The sequence below is a fragment of the Pinus tabuliformis genome, chromosome 1_1 (assembly GCF_031772625.1).
Source record: "Pinus tabuliformis cultivar Carrire ecotype Pingquan chromosome 1_1, CPIR1, whole genome shotgun sequence".
Lineage (NCBI taxonomy): Eukaryota > Viridiplantae > Streptophyta > Pinopsida > Pinales > Pinaceae > Pinus > Pinus tabuliformis.
This window is the reverse complement of record NC_142297.1, coordinates 868,357,302-868,380,204: the sequence shown is the minus strand read 5'-3', so window position 1 is coordinate 868,380,204 and position 22,903 is coordinate 868,357,302. Positions and strand designations below refer to the sequence as shown.

Here is a 22,903-nt window from a genome sequence, read left to right as displayed (position 1 = left end):
TTGAAGTGCCTTGTGTTTTTAACTGACATTTGCTTGCTGTGAGTGTCTACTTTGAAGCCATGGATGCAATAGTTTGCTTCGACAAAGATGTCATCAAATAGTACGGGGACACAATAGCGCAGTACCAAGCTTGGTATTAGTTCATCACCAAAGACCATCGCGAGGAGGTTACCAAGTTGGTCTTTTTACAAGACCCTGAGTGATGTTGTTTGTCTTATCAAGCTGACAAAAGCCTATTTTTATCCCACATGGGTATATCTGAAAATTCTATTATTGTAAATATGTTGTAAGTGAAATTCCAAGTGTCATTATTGGAATGTGAACAATCACTATTGTAATGTGAAGAGTCATGAGGGTAGTCAAAGAGTCAAAGGAGAATGTCAAGGGTCATCCCACCCTTTGCTAGTTCAGCAGAGAGAGATAGTACATTTACAACTGAAGTCAACACTTTGACTTATCTAAATGAGAGCATAGATCATCTCTAAGAAGATGATACATGAGATCAGTTGAAGACATGCTGCTTCAACTGATTCTCCAAGGTGACTCCTTCACCTATCATCGTGTTGCATCTTGTCATCATGTTGCACTTCACCGTGCTGCACCCATCATCACAATGTTGGACCTTATGACTGTTGCACCTAATGTTGTACTGTTGTCCCATGTGTCAATGATTGAACCATGTTGTCCATGTTAACTGTCCCATTGCTTGTTTGTTGTCCCTTGCATGCTTGTTGTACCATTGCATGCTTGGCGTACTTGTTGCTAAGTACCATACAGTTGTCCCAATGTTAGTTTGTTGTCCCTTGCACGTTGTTGTACCATTATGCCACTGCTACACAATGTCATGGTTGTCTCGTTGTGCTTTGCCATACCATAACAGCACCATGAATTTGTTGCACTAAATACTAGTTGTCCCATGTTGTACCATTGTACCATTGTTGTCTCGTTGTGCACTATATGCCATTGACCATTGTTGTCCCGTTGTGCACTATATGCCATTGACCATTGTTGTCCCATTGTTGTACCATATGCTGCACCATACTGCACCAAGTTGCCTTTGTTGTCCAATTGCTTATCATTGCAGCACCATGTAGCATTGTTGTCCCACTGTTGCACCATACTTCTTGTTTTCCATACTGCTGCACCATTGTTGCACCATACATCTTGTTGTCATATACAATGTTGTCTATAATGTTACAGCATTCATCATAAGACTTGGATCTATCATTCATGACTGTGATTCAATCCAAACGACAGATAGAGCATCCTTATTTAGAACAGCATTAAGGATAGCTGAAGGTGTGGCTTCTCTATCTCAGCGTTTACGTGTGAGAGCATTCCTTCCATGACAACAATGGTATTCCTTTCATGACTGCGTATAGGATAAGGGCTTTTCCTTTCATGATAGCAAGGGCATTCCATGTGTAGAGCACTTCTTCTAGGAAAGCGTTTAGGTGCCATCTCCATTAAGCAGCGTAGCAACTAGGTTTAGGGCATCTCTTCTCCTTAGACCTACGACTAGGGTTTCTGCCTTCATTTCCATGGTTGCGTATTATTACTTCTTCATAGGGCAGCGTTAGGGCTTCTCTAGAGGGCAGCGTTAGGGCTTCTCTATAGGGTAGCGTTAGGGCTTCTCTATAGGGTAGCGTTAGGGCTTCTCCATAGGGCAGCGTTAGGGCTTGATGTTAGGCCTCCTTCACCGTGCTAAATCTCCCTTTCCTCCTGCGTCTAGGGCTTCTTCAATAGGGCAGCATAAAGCCTAGGGCACTCCCTCTAGATTAGGGCAGTGTTATCCCTCAGGATCTCTCCTCCTACTAAAACCCAAAGACAAGTAGAGAGGAAGAGATCCCAAGTGTGTCGAAATGACATGAAGGCCACCTCCATTTATACTAAAACGTTGAGCACAAGTGGGGTTTATTTGGTTGTTGGCCGACTTTGACAAATTGTCCCATAACACAAATAAATTCATATCTCCATGAATACTTATCAGACTCGGATGATCTTTAGATCAATCCTACACCTCTCGATGAGAGGGATCCAAGAAAAATATCAACTGCCATTAATAAGATGATCCACATGGAATTTGGCCCTAGTTGCCAAATTTAACAATCCATCCGCTGATCCATATGTCCGATTGTATTATATCTCTGCCATCAATGCCTTACACTGCTCTGCTCTGCTGAACCATGAACAAGAAGAATTGATTGAGAATGTCTCATACCATTCTCTACTAACCCAAAGTCAGTTCCATATGAAGAGAGTGTGTCATATCACTCTTACTGACCCGAAGTCAGTTTTATTGATCCCAGATCAATATCGCAAGAGAGTGTCTCAAACCACTCATACTAATCCCAGATCAGTTTCTTTGATCCCAGCTCAACAGAGGTCATCCTAACATAGGGAGTACGGTAGATACAACGATGCGTCCATCAATAGTACTACTATGGTCCCTAACCCCATTTCCCTGCTTATTGATCAGATGAGAGGTACTTCCCATGAGTCCCAAACTGCATGGGTAGGATGCCTCGATAGGAGAACTAATCATCTTGTCCCACAAGAAAACTAATCATCTTGTCCCACAGGAGAACGAATCATCATGTCCCAAAGTCGCCACGAGGTATCACACGGGAAGGCTAAGCCATTCACCCTATACACAACGCACCATTAATGGAGAGTGAGTCGCCCTATGGTCGTGTGTTGCTCCAGTAAGTACCCCAAGCCCCCTCCAGAGCTCCCAAAGCTCAATGCATGCAACATGCAAGACCCTTATAAGAAGGTCTCTCAACCTTCAGGAAAGACACAGATTTGACCTTTCCCCGACGCTTTGACAAAATGTCTGCAACATGTACATCAGTCTCAATGCGATGGAGCCTCCTTGCTCATCGACGTACCATATCCCAGATAAGGTAGTCTCTGATGTCTATCTGTTGGAGCAATCATCGAATACGGGATTCCTCAACAATTGAATCCCCCCTGGTTGTCACAGAGAATCACAGTGGTATTCATCATGTGTACAAATAGCTCACTGAAGAGCTTCCACAACCAGGCAGCTGTAAACGAGATCATACTCGTAGCTATGTATTCGGTCTCGGCGATGCTTATAGCAACCGACTTTTGCTTCCTGCTCATCCATGATATCGAAGCAGAATCCAAAGACAACCAGCACTGAGAAGTGCTCTAGTGATCCTCCACACTGCCTGCCCAGTCAGCATTCGAATAATCATGCAGCTTCATATTTCCGCAGTGTATCTCAATCCATGAGAGATTGTGCCCTAAAGATATCTTAGAAAATTCTTGGCACCAATTGAATGAGGCTCAACCAAATATGAGCTCACCATGCTAACTACAAAACATATATCCGGACGGAAATTCACCAAGAACATCAATGCAAATGAGTTTATGAAACTTGGAGGCATTTCCCAAATCTGGTCCGTCATCACCACCATATAACATCTGAAAGTTAAGATCCTCGAGGTAGTCACTGGCTTGCAGTTTACCATTCCACATCCAAAATCCAACTCCCTCTTACTTCTACAAGTGAGAGGGTCTGCACCTATCAGAAATAGGTCGTCCTCAGAAGGTGTCAGTATGAGAGGTCTATCATCCACAACCTTTAAACAATGGTTTGGATCGGCTTCACTCTCAATGAATCTCAGCTTCATCTAACAGATATCAATCCTCTCATATCAAACCTGGGGTGGTTAGCTTCAAGCCATAGAAGGCTTTCTTCCACCTGCATACATGAGATTCCTAATGAATCTCAAACCCCACAGGTTGTTCCAAACCTATGGACCTGCTACATGAGGGGAATGGTCCCCTTGTGAGATTTTCCTTCAGTACATCTCAAACATGTACCTTCATGCTCGTTTTGAATTCAAGCATCCCTGTCATCATTTGACTCACAGACCTCCGGTGCTATGTGTCAACCGACATGGTCCCCAATGGACTTTCTACAATTTGATACAAATTGCCAACCTTGAACCCACAAGTAAAAGCATCTTTGAAAATTCTATTTTCAAACACATACCTTTCCATCGATGAAAGCCACCCCGAAACCTTTGACTTCCATTGTCGAAATGGACACCAGGTTCTTCTTACAATCAGGTACATAAAAGAGATTCTGTAAATGAATCAAGTTACCCTCATTCAATTGAGGAGTAACATCCTACACCCTTTTCGGAATAGGTGGCATCGGCTCCAAGTATAATCCCACGATAGTTTCCATCTCTACCAAATTCGAGACAGCACCCTTTATCCGATGAGGTGCCTTGAAGCACTACAATCAATAAGCCAGATTCCCAAAGAATCTAAAGGATAGGCCCAATACAAGATAACGCTTCTTTATCTTATCAAAAACAACATTTGATTCTTCATACCTGGGGTTCCTTGCTTTCATTGAAGAGTCGGTTGTATCCTTGATGACCTGCATTACCTGTCATTCCTCTGATCATTCAAGATGTCCCTGGAATGATTGTTATCATCATCAAGTGATGTGTCCCTGCCAGTCGGACACTCCTTCGCATAATGGTCGAGCTGCCTTTCCTTCCATCCTTAGATCCGGACTTCGCATAGAAGTGATCTTCAGGTAGGCCATCAGAAACTTCCGCTGCGCCATTCTGATAATTTTCTCTGCTTCGACTTCACCCTTGGTGAATTAGAAGAGGGATGAGGATCCTTTTTTCCTTTCCCAATTGTCTTTGATGATTGCTCTTTCACTCTTGCTTGGGCTTTGTCTTCACCTCAGATCTGATACCATGTTAAGTTTAGGTATGTTCTATGCTAGAGCGATTTATTTCAATTTTCACAATCAGCTCAATATCTTTTCCAGATTAGCAATCACATCAGCATTAAAGTAAACATGCCCTAAACATTTCTCAAGACCACTTATTTACATCATTACATGGAAATTAATTAAAAAGTCTCATTTTGCGGGAATATTTAATTATTAAAAAATCCTACTTAGTCCTAGTCAAATTCCGCGAATTTCAGAGATGACCTAGCATGGTAATATACATTAAGTCTAGACACTAAGATGCATTAGGGGCTCAACCTTCAAGTCGTCACCACAGCTTTTACATGGCTTTATTCACCATGCTAGTGACATTTATACAATATCCCTGTATGGCTACAGAATCTGACGACTGAAGTCGTCAAAAAATCTTCAGGTGCCACTCGGGTGAGCAACAAATCTCATTGCAGTCGTGCTCCTAATGAGTTTTCCTTCAACTCTTTCAAAACATCCCTACCTTTAATGTCCACCACGACTGGATCATCCTTACTATTGCATGAAGTGTGTTGTTGCTAAGCTTGCTTCGTATATTTCTGCGCAAACTCAGGGTTGAATTTGGTACCATGCAATTGGTTGAAGAAGATATGGGTTTCAATGGGAAAATCCTCGGCATTATTATTTACCAAAAATGTTTGATGAATCATTGATTATAGGACCTTTCATTTCTGAACTAGTAATAGAGATATTTGGTTTGCCCTCATATTTGATAAAGTTGTGACCCAGATCACCAACATTTACAAAAACAACCTAAAACTATGCAACGGAGTCTCAAACCTGCATTCTAGCCCATAGTGTCCACATCAATTAAAATAAATTTTATTAGTTTCGGGCGACACAATTACATAATGATGAATGTTGTGAGGGTTACGAATATGATTTGATCACCCCATAATAATGTTATATAATAGCAACAGTTAAGTTGTGTGCATTGTTTCAAACATTAAGCCTAGTATCAAATGATCGTCATGAGAGGTTGAGCTCAAGGATGATCAACAATACCTGTGAAAATCTTTTTAGGTTCAAAACTGTTGTTTCATATCTAAAGATCAATAATAATTTCGAATTGATAAGATACACACTCATTACTTCCCTGCTTGCATCCAACAAGGTGATACTACCCATTAGACCTGCAAACCAATCAAGTTTATTTTGGCATGTTTGGGTGGGGATTAAAACTACTTGTATTTTCCAATTAATTTTGGTTGAGTAATTTTGTGTTAGAACAGATCCTAGGGATGGGGTACCTTATTTTGATAGTCTTCTTGTTCAGTGCTCAGTAGTCAATACACATCCTCCATGTGCCATCCTTTTTCTTCACCAAAACTATTAATGAGGCAAATGGATTCAAACTATGTCTGATGTGGCCCATGGTAGCAGTTCTATGATGGCCTTTTCTATCTCATCATTGAATTTCTTCAGATGCCTGTAAGGTGTCGTTATCATTAACCTGGCCCCCTTTAGCATTATGGTGTGCTCAAAACCCTATCAGGAGGTCTCCATGGGGGAATCTCTCCAACAACCTAATCATGCTTATTTAGCAATAACTGAATATTAACCTGATATTGTTGGTTGCTATTTGACAACTTCTAACTCGTAATCAAACTTTTCGCTGCATAAGCCACATCCCATGCCTAAGTAGAGCCTCCATTATCTTAGATTACACAGTTCGAGGACTGCCATTGGACATATCTCTCAACAGTACCCTGCTACAATTTGATGCCCTGAATTCCATTTACATTACCTGGTAGTTCATTAAGAACTTTCCCAACAAGTATAATTGTTATAGCCCCAATACTACATTGGTGTTCGCAAGATCTACATAGATGTCATCGATGATTGTGTAATTGCCCATTGTCACACTCAAGCGAGGAATCCTTTGTAAGCATGTCATGTTGTACCCATCAACCACTACAACACTAAAGCCCTCAAACTCTTATGTGGGAATACCTCTCATTGCCACTAAAGTTGCATCAATGAAATTGTGTATTTCCCTGCCATCGACCGAAGTTGTGATTCATTGTCCCTATATGACCACCTGATCCTGAAAGTGTAATACTTAGAGACTCTAGAAATAGTGTTGATAGTGCCACCCCTAATTCTCGTACAAGGTCTCTCATCCCCTTTAACCTCCTCATGGGAGTGCTCCACCTCTGAACTATTAGGCTCACCGCTAGGTGTTAGCATTATATCCTCTTCGTCATCATTGTCTAAGATCACCTCAATATAGTGGACCTTCCCCTTGCCCAAGCAATTTTTTACTAGGTCCCCATGGCTCCTTGCAAGTGAAGCAAAGTTTCTTCCTTCTCATCTCACTCCAATTTTCATCATCCAACCTATCCTTCCTAGTTCATTCTCTCTGAAATGGCTTCTTATCTCTTTTTTTCTAATGAATGAGTGGTTTGGATGGAAATTTAGCTTTAGGTATTGCATCTTCCATGTTGTACATCTTGGTGATGGCATCTTATAGAGTGGTGGGTTTGCAGGCTTGATCCAACCCAGGATTGCGGGGGAATGTCCCAAGGTAACCAATTTGTGGTGCCACCATTCATGCGTTTGTGCTTCCAAATGCAAGGTGGCGAATTTGATAACCTCTACTATCAACATTGGGTTAAGTTGGACGTAGGTATCTAACTTTTGCACTAAACACCTTGCGAAACACTTGGATGACTCGTCAATAATTGTTAAACCTTACGTAGTAGGTCATAGTTCGGTTGTGTGCCCCTAGTCCTATTTTTGTACTTAACATTACTGAACTCAATAAAGGTCATGGTTGCTCGAACATCCTCTGCTAATGATGCATACTCCCTGAAATATTCTAAAAAAAACTTTATTTTGTTCTACAAGTCCTTGGTTTACAACTCCTGAACCATCTAGAAACTAGGGTAGTAGAGGTATAGGGTTCTTTTTACCGATTGCCACTATGTTAGTTGGTGTAGAAATGTTAAAGGGGGCAGGATTGTTGCTTCCTTCTGCAAAACTCCTACTACCTTCATTAGATCTATTACCAGCATTGTTGCCTGCATTATTCAAATTTGCGCAACATCGGAAAAAAATTGGGCTATCTATTGCTACCTTCATGTCAACAGTTGAGTTATCTGTTGTTCTCCTTGTGCCATCTATCAAGTTAACTATTGTTGCCCTCTTGCTAACTAACTCCCCTAAGATGTCAAAAGGGTTAGTTTCTAGTGGTTTCTCTTCCCTGTTTGCCATGACTCAGTTGTGTGTACCCTTCTTTTTTCTTGCTGTAACGTTTTCCCTATCTTCCAGAAGCATCCAGAGTTCATATGCTCATAAGCTGGCAAGATGCACAGCTCTAATACCACTACGGTATCCCTCTCAAAGAGATTATCGTTGGGATTTATTTATGCATTAGGGTTACAGTAATATAATGCTTCTTCAGTCTATAAGAAGTATAAACAAGAACTCAAACAACAGTTAATTCCACCAGCAAACACTACGAAGTAGGTCCAATTCATCAACAAATAACAAACTTGCAAATTCCACAATTTCCCAACAAGGATATCAACATCAATGTAGTGTTTAGTCTTCCAAAAATGTAGCTATCCCCCTATTGCCACAAAATCACACCAGCAGACCTTGCTTGCTATACTATGATGTCAATCTACCCCTACTATCTCAATCGGCACCGTAAATTAACCTGTAGATTCTTGTTTTCAGCCAACCGCAATCTTAGACTCTTAAATTTAGCCTCCTTAGCCATTGGGTGTATCAGATTTGCCCAATGCCCACTCGTTGTAGGTTGAACCAATCTCAAGCAACCCGCCGCTCTTTGCCAGCTAACCCACAACCTTCCTTCCAGCCCTCGCGGCCTCAAAACATTCCGCTCCACACTTTGTTGGCCTTGGGAAGTTGGTCTTACACTAATCGCTGCACACAAAGGTTTGGTTCCAACTTTGTTGTAGGTTAATGCCCATCAACAAGAAACCTACAACCTTCGCTAACCATGGATAATAACTCGCTACTCATCGTTCTACCATCACTACCACTGAAACTAGGTCTTATCCCTCACTGCCACAAAATTAAGATATCAGTCCATACTTGCCTTAGAAAGATAGTTTACTGCCACGGATAGATTATCATCCAACCAGAATTCAATCTTGTAGCGAGATGACATAGAGGGATTGTCCAAGGTGGAATCTTTCACCACTGAAACCAAAAGAAAAAAGGGGTCTTAAACCATCCAAGAACTTCAGCTCAAAATCAGAAAGGTTACAAAACCATGATGATCACAATGAATATCCTCTCCTTTTCGAATAAACCTTTGTGGTTTTTCCCTCCTAATTTTAATTTTGAGTGGCTAACAAGTTTCCCCACATTTGCCCCTAATTAACTATCATTATCCAATGTTACACAAGTAACATCAAATAATAGTTCCCCAATTAACTATCATTGTCCTCTTTCCTTTTCATATATCCCTTTGTTGTTTTTCCCTCCTAATTTTAATTTTGAGTGGCTAAAACGTTTCCCTACATTTGCCCCAAATTGACTATCATTATCCAATATTACCCAAGTAACATCAAATAATAGTCCCCCTTTACGAATGACACTAGCCTACGAGGTTAAATAGGCTATTGTGTCCTCCCTCAAGCAATTAATTTGAAGAGGACACTACAAATTCTGTACACATGGCAATACCAATTAAGTGTGTGTGTGTGTGTGTTTGAAATGGCCTATCCAAACCACAGAAGAAGCTGACATTTACAAATTTTCTATTTTATGAGATAACGCTTTACTGTGCAACTTTGCTGTACCTCCTTGTTGGCTTACCATCCTGGTCTGTGCATGCATGCTTTGTCCTTGGTTTTCTGATCTCCATTATGTTAAAGCTCTGGAAGTGTATGAACTTGACATACATTATGTAATAAATCTGCTCTTACAACTCAGAAGACAACGGGTATGGTTTTGCTCCTGCAGCTCAGAAAATGATGGATATGGTTCTGCTCTTGCAACTCAGAAGATGATGGGTATGGTTCTGCTCTTGTGTAGATCCCTTGAGAAAGCAACTGTGTTAACTGGATTTGGAGTAGCCTGTCAAAAAACAGGTGAGAATTATTTGCCATGAGCTTATGGAGTTTTGAAAATGGTGATTCATACGCATTGCCATTGAAAATATCTGGAATATACATGCACTTTGCAAGTGTAGTATTTAATTTTGTCAGGCCTAGTGATGGGGTAATCAATGGTGGCTTAGTGGAAGGGTTTCTCTAGCTAACATTAGCGCATTCTCTTCATATTTTGCACAGACTCTTGAAGAACTACAAGGCATAAATGAACAGAATTATCCAACCAGGAAACCATCTCGCCAATATTGAAATGATGTTCGCATCTTGCTGCATGGATTATTAGATTCAATGGTCTTACCTTAGCTCTACCCCAGTAAAACAAGAACACTAAAACACATCAGATTATCAATTCAACCTTCCCTTTCCAGATTGATACACCCCCCCCCCCCCAATTTCCTTTTGTACAAAATACCAATTGCAAGGTATCATATTCTGGCCAAAATATATAAAAAAGCAGGATCAATTGCAAGGTATTGTATGATTGCCAAAATATATAAAACCAGGATCATTTGCCAGGTACCACATGCATGTCAAAATATATGCAAAGACAGACTCTGCTTACAATACAAAACAATCCTAAAAGCCACTGGTAAGAAATGCAATGATAATAGGTGCACTTGAAGGTGACTAACCTAGATATTTCCAAGATACTGCATAAAAAGATCATTTCATTTGGTAAACTGAAGCAATTTGCAAACAGCCTGTTCAGATGATTATTGTCAAGTAACATGACAATCCACACAATAACAGATGACTGCCACTTCAGTATCATATTCAAGACTAAAGTCTGTATCTATTTTACATAAACCTAGGTGCAAGACTTATGAGTCCACTAAAAATAATTTAAACGCACGATGACAATGCTCACCAATATTTCAACCATAAAATATGACTAATTTCACAACGCAAAACATGGGGACATTCTATATTCACCATGTGTGTTTGCTATACCTTTTCAGAGGGTTACATAAAGGAATATACTGAACTGTACTGTGCTTACACATTGACTAATCATTCAACTGTTCAATGCTCTCAAGTGTTGATCCTGTTAGCATTCATTCCTCACAAATTTCTCACAACAAAAGGATTATCATAAGCTCTTAAGAGTTGGACTTTATGTGAAATCTTGAGAGCTTAGAAATATTCTATTGTTTCCAGAAATTGTCAAAATAAATGTTACAGGATCAGTACCTGAAAGCATTGGAGAGCTGAATGAATCAGTTAACATGTTTGTAGAATTTTACTATTGAATCTGTACCCATATCTCCATTCTCAACCCATCTCATCTGATTCCCATACAGAACTGAACTCTGCTTACATGTTAACTATCATTCAACTGTTCAATATACTAAATGCCAACCCTGTGACATTCACTCCTCACACATTTCTGACAACAAAAGGGTTATCATAAGCTCTTAGGACTAGCTCTTACAACATCTTAAGAGATTACAATAATACTCTTGTTACCAGAAATTGTCAGAAGAAATCTTACAAGACCGCTACCTAAGAACATTGGACAGTTGAATGCATTAGTTAACATGTTTGAAGAATTCTATCTTCAAATCTAGATCCATCTCATGTGATTCCCGTATGTGGTATAAATTGTCTTGAAGGTACCTGCATCATTCGACAGCTATTCAGCACAATCGTTAACAAAAAACATCACAACTGCACAATATGAATGGTGCATCCAAATTGGCATTCACACGTCTAAGGCCTTTTTGGCATATCTGGTGTGGGTGTAAAAGGTTTCCATTAAATCTCGTAAGCCTTTTAACTATTATAAATAAACCACTAGTGTAAAACAAGTAAATCAGTTATAAGAACTGAAAAGAAAGCTTGAAAAAAGATTAACATTTTCTAAAAGGCAAACACTAGAACACACTTCAAAATACTTTTCCTAAAATACTTCTTCCACCTGGGATCATATTTGAAGGGCATGGTCGTATTTCAATATGAAGTCATACTATATTTTCAACCCTTCTATGTTGGCAAGTTAAAACTAATGTTCCACCTAGACTCCGGGATAGGGAGATGCATGTTTGGGGTGATGCACAGGGGGGGCGTGTGGGAGTACCCTCAAATTTTAGGGAAAATTAGGGGGCGCAGGGGGATATGGGGGTTATATAATTTTTTTAATATATATATTTTCAATAATGAAAGCATAAATACATTGATCCGTACATGTTTGAATTAAATAATGAAATGCACTGATCCATACTCATCATTCATACTAATACATACATCATTCATTCATACACCACGAGATTCAATAATGAACTAGATTGATCCATATTCAACATTCTAGAATCTAAATTGATTTAAAAATTAAATTCATCATTCATCATTCTAGATTCTAAATTGATTTAAAATTTAAATTCATGATTCTAGAATCTAATTAGTACTAAGCAAAATAGACTATAGTAGATACTTAAGCCTGAAGATTGGAATAGTAAATTGATATAACTCAAACTCAAAAAAAGTAAAGAGTGAGAGTCAAAGAATCAGTCTAAGGTCATCCATATCTAAAGTCAAGACTCGAAAGTTAAAACTGACAATTAAAAATGGCCAATGAGCATTGAAGGAGTGCCATGGAGGAGGAGGTGCAACAGTTAACTGGTAAGTCAAATAGTTCTGCGCAGTAAGCTGAGTAGACATAAGCTTGGTAACTCGAATGAGTGAGTTAGAGAGTGCAAATTAGTTTAGGTTTTGATATTTGTTATGTGTTGTTCTTTTTAGTTTTAATTTTTTTTATGGTTTTTTTATAATTTTTTTTAATTTCTATATTACAACAGTTACTAGAAAAAAATTAAGCAGAACACGGCCCCCGTCAAAAGGGGTGTTTCTGGGCTTGGTGCTCTTGATTAAATGCTAGTTCCAAACCCTTATATATAATAGAGCCCAATGGAAACATCGCAATCCCCTCATTCCTGAAATCCTAAAAATTGTTATGTCTGATGGATTTTGAGTGGAATCTAAAATTAACTTTCTCCATATGAAATAAAATGAGGTCAGAACCACTCTCAAACATCCTAAGTCAATTAATAGGGCCCTAGGGTTGAATGTTAAGCTTTCCCACTCATAAACTATTGTTTCAAGCAAAATTAAGGGGGAGCACCTAGCCCTTTTTTAGGGGAGCTGCCCACAAGCACCCCTTTTGGGGAAACACATCCCCACACTAGGGAAACGTTTCCCCCTGCGTCTCCCCGTGTCTCCCTAAAAGGGGGTGTGGGGAAACGTTTCCCTGAGCATCTTCCCATCCTAGGTGTGTGGGAAGCATGGGTGCGTGCACCCCACCATAGGGGACACATCCTCATGGAACACTGGTTAAAATAAACTATTGCTTTCTTTCAAAAGCAAAAAATGGATCAAAATTTTAACTATTTCGTATTTTATGTTTAGCACAATTGCAAGTCGTGTGGTAGTACTAAAATAGGATAGATAAACAGCAGTGTTTTTTATAATCACTACAGAGTCGAATTCCTATCAATCTTATGTGGAAATGATGTAGCTTAAAGTATCTAAATGCAGTACCAAAGTAAAATTGATACCAATAACCAAACAAGGCAGTGACTGCACAAACAATGTTTGTTGTAGCATCAAACTACAGAACTATATTATCTAAAAATTTTCCTGGTAGCACTCTCATTTCCGTAAAATGTTTTTTAATTCCAATGAACAAAGACTTGCCTGACTCGATAAAGAAATTATGTTCCTTTGACATCAAGGATTTAGAAAAGAATTTAAAAAGAACCAATCATAGTAGAAGGATCATTACAGGATCTAAATACTAAAAAATAATCACCATAAAAGAACACTAAACATTAAAAGTTAAAACTAAAGATTGGAGTATCTAAATAACAGAACCTAATTATTGACAAAAACTAGACATTAAATGAAGGATCATGGGATCTATGACCGAGTGCCGATAAGAATACATAATCAACTTCTGCATTCCCCTCATGACCCATCTGGATATGGACTCAAGGAGACCAGAACCAATCTTAATAGATTAATTACAGGATGTAACTGCACAAGCCTAGTACTCTATGAGTCTATCCCCCATCTGCTTATACTAGATATAAACAACACGTTTGTAGAAAGTTAGAAAATTACAATCAGGTTGAACTCAATACAGATTCATACAGATTCAATTGGACCTACAACTCATTCCAGCCACAAAGCTGGAAAGAGCACAATAAAAATAAAAGCAAACATTGAATCTTATCACTGTTGTGGATTTTGTCCTTAGAATGACATGAGACATTCCAAATACGATGCCCAATCTGATATGTTGGCTCTTCTAGCATGGATGCAAAGAGAAAGAAATTACAGTACTTGATCGGTTTTTTATAATATAAGACTATATTTTGCTAAGAAAACAAAGCTATACAAAAAAGCCCACATGCGTTACATATCGAATATCATTCCTTCGGGAAAGCCCTAAAAGCCAAGTGTGTGTGGAGACTAATATCAAAAGAGGACCTCTGAAATCAGATTCACATTCAGAGATATATTGAGCCCAATTCCGCAGAAGACCGGATTGGAAACCCAAACAAGTCAATCAACAATGCATCCATATTATTGAGAGTGCTGACTATAACATTCCCTTTAATAGAAAAAATGCTGGCATGGAAGGTTCGCAATGATGCTAAGGCGAATATCAGTGTAGACCCATGGATAAGCAGTGGAGCTGAGTACAAGCTGCCAGAAGCAGTGATAAACTCTCTTCAATCTAGACCAGGCAGCTGGACCAGGAAACTTCTCCATTTGGCAGCAGGATTGGAATAGCGCTGAACAGAGAGACGACTCAAAGGCCAAGAAAATATTCAATCGAAAGGATTTATAAACAAATCAAAAGTGTGCCATGCCTATATAAAAGACTCTGATGATGAACATGCGTGGTCTAAAATCCAGCCTTGGGGATTTACACTCCAAACTTAGGATAAGAATCGTGTACCCTGGACAGACCAGAACGCACACTCTCATGGTGGAAGCACATTTGGATAAGAACCTTTCAAAAGTTCAATATTTACATGCAGTTGGCAATCTTAAATAGAGCACCCACATAGGAAGTTCTTAAGAGAAGAAATGGATCAAGTCCAAGCAAATGTATCATGTGTAAAAGAGTTGAAAAGAACATAGACCACTTACCGATATTTTGTCCTTACTAAAGGGAATCTGGATGGTTTGACAAGGATAAAGGACTGTGGACAAGGAGGTTATGCTGAAGAGTGCTCTAAAAAGAGGTAGCAAAACTCAGTCTTCAAAGGCCTTCCTCTAATAGTATCATGGGGAATCTAGAAAGAAATGTTGAAATCTTTGAAGACAGGTATATAACTCTTTCAATGTGCCTTCCAAGGTCAGTCAATCTTCTCAAACTTCAAAGCTTTTTCATCAACCCCAACACAGAAAAAGTTGATTCGTGTTCCTATGGACAAATCTGGAACATGGGCATTACTTTGATGGACCTAGTCAAGGTACCCCCCAAAAATGGGAAGCCATAGGTGTTCTATATCTCAATAACTCTCACTGTATCAGATTTAAAATAGATTTAGGTGAGGATCAAATAACTACACCAAGCTTATTTCACTAACAATACTTCTTAAAACTAGCAGCCCACAGTGGCATTTAAAAAAATACCAGTGTTTGGTGGCTCATTGTTGTTAGATAGTGTACCCCAGATCATCTTCTACTAGGTTGGAGCACACATGGCAGATCTGGGCACCTTACAGCAGCATTACACAAATCCATGCAGCATTAAATTCCAAACAGCATAATGATCTGTTGGTGAGAATGCAGCAATAAATAGACAGTAGGAGCACATCACAAATTTTAGTATTCCAGCAATAAGGGCACACGCATGCATGTATGCACCAGCCATAAATAGAATAAGATAATTTTTCATTAGACTTCAGGTTAAAGATAAAGTGCTAAAGTTAGATGAGTCAGTTCTGCTTTATTTTTCACAGTCTTTCTGAATTCATTTTTTATCAGTTAGATAGAGCGCAGATCCAGAGATCTAAGCAATATATCTATTTTTATAAACCCTAGGTGTCACTTATAAGAGAGTGAGAGTATGGATCTGTAATAGGGTTAGTTTCAGTTCTTACACAAAATCCTTTCTAGCAGATTTTTATTCAGCAGTATTGGAATAGCAGTAACAGGGGTTTTCGACATTGATCTATGTGTTCCAATGTATGTATTCCAACTGTGTTTCTAGATTTTAGTGAGATTCAGATTGCAGTTTTGATTAGCCTTTAAATTTAGACAGTGTTAGTTTCCACTAGAAGAAGAATCTGTTTACAATACGTTAGACAAATTCATAATGGTATCAGAGAGGTTTATTGAAACATTCTAAAAATCCTTGAATAGATAGTAGGACTGCTACCTATGAAAGGGAGCTGTCACGAGGCTCCAGGGATCGGATGCTGTGATCCATGCTTGAGAAAAGCACAGTGAAGTTTCAGGTTGTCGGGTTCTTTGTTAGGCTGCTAATCTGTTTTAACTTTCGTTTAGGCGATATTCCAATGCACTAGTATGGCTACAGTCAATCTCAAATACAAGGACAGATTGGAAGATCCCTCTTAAACTTCATCCCAGGGAAGTCTCAAGTAACCAGCCTACATCCATCTTAACTCCAGATCTACCAAGCACTTGGCAGGATCAAATTTCTTTTCACTCTAAAAGAGGTTTGCACCTCAATAGATTTGATCCCTCTCGACACTCGATAGATCTGGAGTTAAGATGGATCTAGAGTGGGAGAAATTTTTCTTACATAAGAATACCATTGGCAAAACCATGGGTTGTCAAAACCTGGAGCCCAAAAACCACCAACAATAAATTGACTATTTTACCTCAATTTTATTTTAGTTATTAATTTTATTTTTTATTTTATTTCATTTCTATTTTATGCAATTTGACCGAGTCAAAATGTTTACGTAACAGGACTCGACATTACAACATCTCTTCCATACCAGGCTGGAGAAACTGGTTGTAGAGCCTCCCAAACCTGTGTAATTGGTAAATCATAAAAAGAAGATGGCCAAGGTCAAGTGAGTCATACTTGAATCTATGAAGGATCATTAGATCCCTCACGTCACCAAAAAGACCACAGTAAAGTACATGTTTGATGCTCTAGTCACTCTATCAGAGTGAGAACAACAAATAGAAGACATTGTTAAGAAATAAGCTTAATCCCTGCAAATGAGTAAAAGGATATTGTAGTTGCATACTTAATGAAGATTATTGATCTCCATGATCAGCTTGCAGCAATTGAGAAGAGGTGAAGGGTGAAAAGCTAGTACTCAATGCATTAAATAGGTCCTGTTCTTTTAGGAAACATTTTGGCTATAACATCTAGGCCAAAAAGAAGTTAAAACTTCAAGTTCCCATTTTGAAGAGGCTATGGAATGACTTCAACCAGAAGGAGCAGAATGTTGTCCTCATTAGTAAGACAAAGAAGGGCAACAAGAAAAGAGGAACTAAGAAGGGTTAAAAAGGGAAGAAAGAGAAGCCAGGTTCTTGTAACCAGGGAAAGAAGGACTTGAGCCACATCAAGTGCTTCAAGTGTCAAATGTTTGGGCACTTTGCTTCCAATGTCATCAAAAGAAGGGGAAGGGCAAGCAACTTGTAAAGAGTACAAAAGCATCAGCTCAAGTGGATGAGCTTTCATCCAATCTCGAGATACACTTCTCAATGGTCTCATGCCTGTCATCTGACATCATGTCTGATGTGGACTGGTATGTGGACAGCGGAGCCTGCAAACATACAACCTCTAACAAGAGTACCTTTAGTAGAACTTGGTGATGATGCCACATATCCAGTTACAAGAGTGGGATCCATCAAGTGATATCCTTAAGCTTACTAAGTTATTGATGTTTTGTATGTACCTAGCTTAACTAAAAATCTCTTTCCAATTTCAATGATGATAGATCCTACATATATGGCTAACTTTGAAGATCAACAAGTCCTCATCCTAAATTGCAAGGGAATCCTATAAGAACTTTAGGGTATGATAGTGACAACATGTGTGAGCTTTGACAAAAGACACTAGGAAACTTGCACTAGTGAATGTTGCCAACCTTGAAAAACATGGTGTGGGGATTGCCAATCTTCAAGGCTGAGAAGAAAGGAGTTTGCAAAGGTTGTGCACTTGGCCAGCATGTGAAAGATGTTTTCCTGGCAGTGAACATAGGTCAAGAGGGGTTTCTGACCTAATCAACTCAAATGTATGTGGGCCCATCTCTTCAACTTCCTTATCAAGTAACATTTACTATGAATATTTCATTGATGATTCTTCTAGGAAGTCCTAGACTTACTTCACAAAAACCAAGGATGAAGACTTTGAGAAGTTTCAAGAGTTTAAGGGTCTTATAGAAAATCAAATAAGTATAAAGATTAAGGTTTTAAGGTCCGACAATGGAAAGGAGTATACCCCAAAGGAGTTTGATACCTTTTGCATGAAATCAAGAATCAAGAAAACGTTGATAGTTCCCTACAACCCTCAGTAGATTGGGGTTGCAAAGAGAAGGAACAGATCTATCATAAAACAGTCAAATCCTTGATTCATGATCTAGTTCTGCTCATGTGTCTCTGTGTATAAACATGTCTTATCATTGTCTATATTTTGAATAGGTATCCTCATAGAATTTTGAAGGATAAGACATCAATGGAGGAATTCAGAAACCTCAAGTAACACATCTTTGAGTTTTTCAGTTGTCCTATCTACATTCATATTCCAGATGAGAAAGGGACCAAGTTGGAACCTTCTAGTTTGAAGAGCATTTTTGTAGGTTAGAGTGAAACCTCAAAAACTTATAAAATATACATTCCATCTCAACATAAAGTAGTTGTGAGCAAAGATACCAAGTTTGAAGAAAATGCATGGTCCTCTAAGTCTCAAGAACCTCCAATAGTGACCATGGAGGCAGAAGAGCTTGGTATCCCAAAAATAGATCTGCAGAAATCAAAAAGATCATGAAAAGCAGACTTAGATCAGCAAACTTTTGGAAGTGCAAGGGGTGCCTCTTTACCTTCAAGTTCAGCTAGAAAGCCTAGATGGCTAATCTAGACATTACAAGAGGCAACAGAGCAAGTTGGTGCTCCAACTACTTCCCTTCAAGTAAGCCACCCTCCTAAAAAGTTCCCTAGTTATGTTGCACTGATATCTTCCATTATTGAAACAAAACCTTCTAGTAACGGCAGTAAGGAAGCAAGTACTGCAAAATGCCATGATGGAGGAATACATCTCCTCCTAAAGAATGATGGGTAGGAGATAGTGCCTAGACTAGTGGAGAAGTCAGTGTTTGACTCTAGTTTGTCTTACAACAATCATGCATGGTTAAGCATGCAGCAGATAGCAGCATAGAAAACTGCAAAGCTCGGTTTGTGGCTGGACGGTTCTCCCATTAAAAAGGAGTTGACTATGAGGAGACTTTGCTCTTGTTACTAAATATACCTCTATCAGATTTACTATGTCTTTCACAACAATCTTCCATTGGATTTTATATCAAACTTATGTAAAGACAACATTTCTTAATAGGTTGATTAAGGAGTTATATGAATAAACCTATGTTGCAGGAAACGTGGGGTAGGAGGGCGTTTCCGTACGGAAACGAGTACGAAACGTTGAAACGCATTTGGTACGGCCCTGAAACGCGTTTCAGGCCGTACTGCCACGTTTCACGAAACTGAAACGTGGCCAGTACGGCCTGAAACGCGTTTCAGGGCCGTACGACCCACGTTTCAGCATTTACTTGTGTTTTTTTAATTTTTTTTATTATTATTTGTTTTCTAATCTATTCTTACGTTAGCCTAGTGACTTCTAGTTGCTTCCAGATGCCTGTCTAAAGTTATAAAAGTGAACTTTTGCCCTAGTGTTGATATGCAATTCATGGTAATGTAATTCTTAAAGCAAAAGTGATATTCTCCTTTATTTTTCATTTTCATCCTTTTACTTAAATTTTTAACATTACCATGAAATGACTCGGGATGTTTAAGAGTGGTTTCGCCCTCATTGGATTTCATATGGAGAAAGTAGAATTTTAGATCTCACTCAAAATCCAGCAGACTTATCTGTTTTTCAGGATTTCAGGATTGGGGGGATTGCAATGTTTCCATTGGATTTTATCATGTACTAGGGTATGGAACTTGTATTTAATCGAGAGAACAAAGCCCTCTATGCAGGGGAGACTCCCAATAATCAAGAGAATGTAGGGTACTAGGGTATGAAACTTGTATTTAGTCAAGAGCACTAAAGTCATTCGACTATGTATGAGGAGACTCCCAATCAAGCACGAGACAAAAAATTAGAAATTTCTCGTGGCTGATTTTGGATATTTCTATTTTCATTATGTTATTATTCATGAGTAAATGTGATGTAAATTTAGATACTTATAGTTTATGCATTGACAATTGACAATTTTATCATAATGTAATAAATTAGAATGTATCATATATGCTTTATGATTGCACATATTTCTTAAATTCCTAATATATATATCTATATATCTATATATATATATATAGATATATATATTCGCGTTTCCCCGTTTCCAAAATTTGGGGAGGTCGCGTTTCGTATCGCTTCCATTTCGGAAACTCGTACCCGTTTCCCCGTTTCGTGCAACTTTGGAATAAACCAACCAAGAGGCTTTTAGGTAAATAGGCTTGAGACCCATATTTACAAGTTGAAGAAGGCCCTTTATGAGTTGAAACAGGCACCATTTGCATGGCACTCCAAGATCGATGAGTAACTTTAAGATTTGGGTTTCACTAAGACAGATGCAGATTCTAATTTTTACTATTTGGTAGATCATTCTAATCTGCTTGTTTTAGTCCTATATGTAGACAATCTTACACTCACAGGAAGTTAAAAGGAATCCACAAAATGGTGGAGGGCAAAATTGGCAAGAGAATTTGTCATGACTTGAAGCACTACTTGCTGGCTCTAGGGGTGTAGCAAAGTGCAAGTGAAGTGTTCCATGGACAGAATAAGTATGAAATTGAAATTCTTAGAAGATTTCAAACGATGGACTGCAAACCCATGGCTACTCCCCTGTATGCAATTGAAATTCTGATGAGATTTCAAATGATGTACTGCAAACCCATGGCTACTCCCCTCTGGTAGTAAATCCGTTGTACTTTGTTGATTCTAATTCAGATTTGATGAACATCTGTATACAGGGAATTGATAGGTTTCCTCACGTACTTAGTTAACAAGGCCTAACATTTGTTTTGCAGTCAACACTTTCAGTACATGGTGCAGCCTAGGCAAGTTAATCAGGTTGCCACAAAACACAAGCTCTAATACTTGGAAGGGGGCAGTGCATTTTGCACTGAGATATGTTAGTGATGCAGCTTTTTATTCAATGATAATGGAATAGCATTAACAAGGGTTCTCGACAGTGATCTACATGTTCTGTGTATGTTTTCTAGCTGTGTCCGTTTATAGGCTCAAACGACATTCAGATTACAGTTTCGATTAGCCTTTAAATTCAGACTGTGCTACTTTCCTGTAGGAGAAGAATCTGTTAAACAAGTGTTACTAAATTTCATCAGTTGTTAGTAATTAATTGGATGAATGGCAGTAGTAGAAGATGAAATCAAACGTTCTGTCCGCTTTTATTTCAGAGTGCTTTGAACATGTCTACAAAGAATTAAATGGTGAAGAAGACACCTTGAGGAAGGAAGGACTACAGTTGGCTGAGGGTTCAAGGTTATGGAGGGAAATCAAGGATTGTCATATCTTACAGGAACATATTTCTCCATCCTCGAATGGGGACTCTTATGACAGTCAGTATTCTGAAGATGATCCAAGTGCCTCAAAAGAAGATTTCTGAATTTTAGAGAAGATACAGGACCCTTCAATCAATATCAATGCCTTCTTCAGGCTTAGCAAAGAATGTATATTTTCGTTCTGATATTTCTCGAAGCTTCAAGCATTTACAGGATGTATCTCTTTATACTCGGATGAAATAAAAGATTAGAAAAATTGAGGGAAAATATATCAATATCAATCGATATGTAAGCCAATAAATGCACCAAAGAAACACAGATTGAAAAAATATGCCTGCTGTGAGTCTGTGAAAGCAAATATAAGCAGTACCTCTTCTGGAAAATGTGAAGCAGAAATACAAAACAAAAAAGACATCGTGATAAGAGAATATGGTATGGGAGAGACAAAATAAATCAAGGCTTAGACTCACCTCAATCCGATTGCATATGAGGATCTGAACCAGCCGCATCGGATTATCCACAAATGCACCTTTGTCCGTATACATTACGGAATCTGGGAATTCAATTTGGAGCACAGTGTTAATCTTCTTCTTCTTCAAGCGGATCCAGATGCATCTTAGCACCAGCACCGATCAAGTCCATCCGCCGCCTGGAAAGAAAAATAGCACAATGCAAATATTTGCAAATGCGCCTACCTGAAACGGTGGCGCGGCGTAAGAGGCCCTCCTGAAACCCCTCGTAGAAGAATATATCTGCGGACCTAAAACCCTACATCCGATCGTATATAAAACTAGCATTTGCACCAACCGGTGAAACGTCATAGGAGCAGTGGGGATATGGAAGTAACTAAAAGTAATATTTTAGTAAAATGTTACACATGTGTTATGATTTAATAATTTTATTATATAGTTAATAATAGAATTAATAGAGAATGGCTATCGTTTTAAAATTTAGGATATGATTAAAATATTAATGGGAAATATTAGTTTTAAGATCTTAAAATAATTTAATTAAAAAAGGTAAATTTTAGGTTTAATTTTAAAGCCTCAATGCTCAGGTATTATTTCAGAATATCCTAAAAAATCTTTTAAGAAAAATGGCGATTAAAACCTTTCTGACATATATATGTAAATAGTAATAAAGAGGTCAACCCCATAAAACTGCCACGTAGCATATTGGGATCTCGCAAGGGGTGTTTTTGTTTTATTGTCCATGACCAGACTTCTGAAGCCTCTGACTTGCGACTTTATTTACACCATATCCATTCAATTTAATTATTTACACCATAACC

At 38.6% G+C, this 22,903-nt stretch overlaps 1 long non-coding RNA gene across 5 annotated transcripts in view; it reads right to left on the bottom strand.

Annotated features, from left to right (window-relative positions):
* LOC149217043 (uncharacterized) overlaps positions 1 to 22,385 on the bottom strand; it is a 240,201-nt gene extending 217,816 nt beyond the window's left edge. For 2 of the 5 annotated variants that reach the window (XR_016251205.1, XR_016251207.1), the window contains exons 1-3: positions 22,083 to 22,385; positions 10,825 to 11,490; positions 9,578 to 9,838 (exon numbers count right to left, since the gene is read on the bottom strand). This is a non-coding gene — a long non-coding RNA (uncharacterized LOC149217043). Of the gene's footprint in view, positions 1 to 9,561; positions 9,839 to 10,744; positions 11,491 to 22,082 lie in introns of those variants that run through there. The other 3 variants (XR_016251206.1, XR_016251209.1, XR_016251204.1) reach the window with 3 other exon arrangements.
* Positions 22,386 to 22,903: the final 518 nt, after the last annotated feature.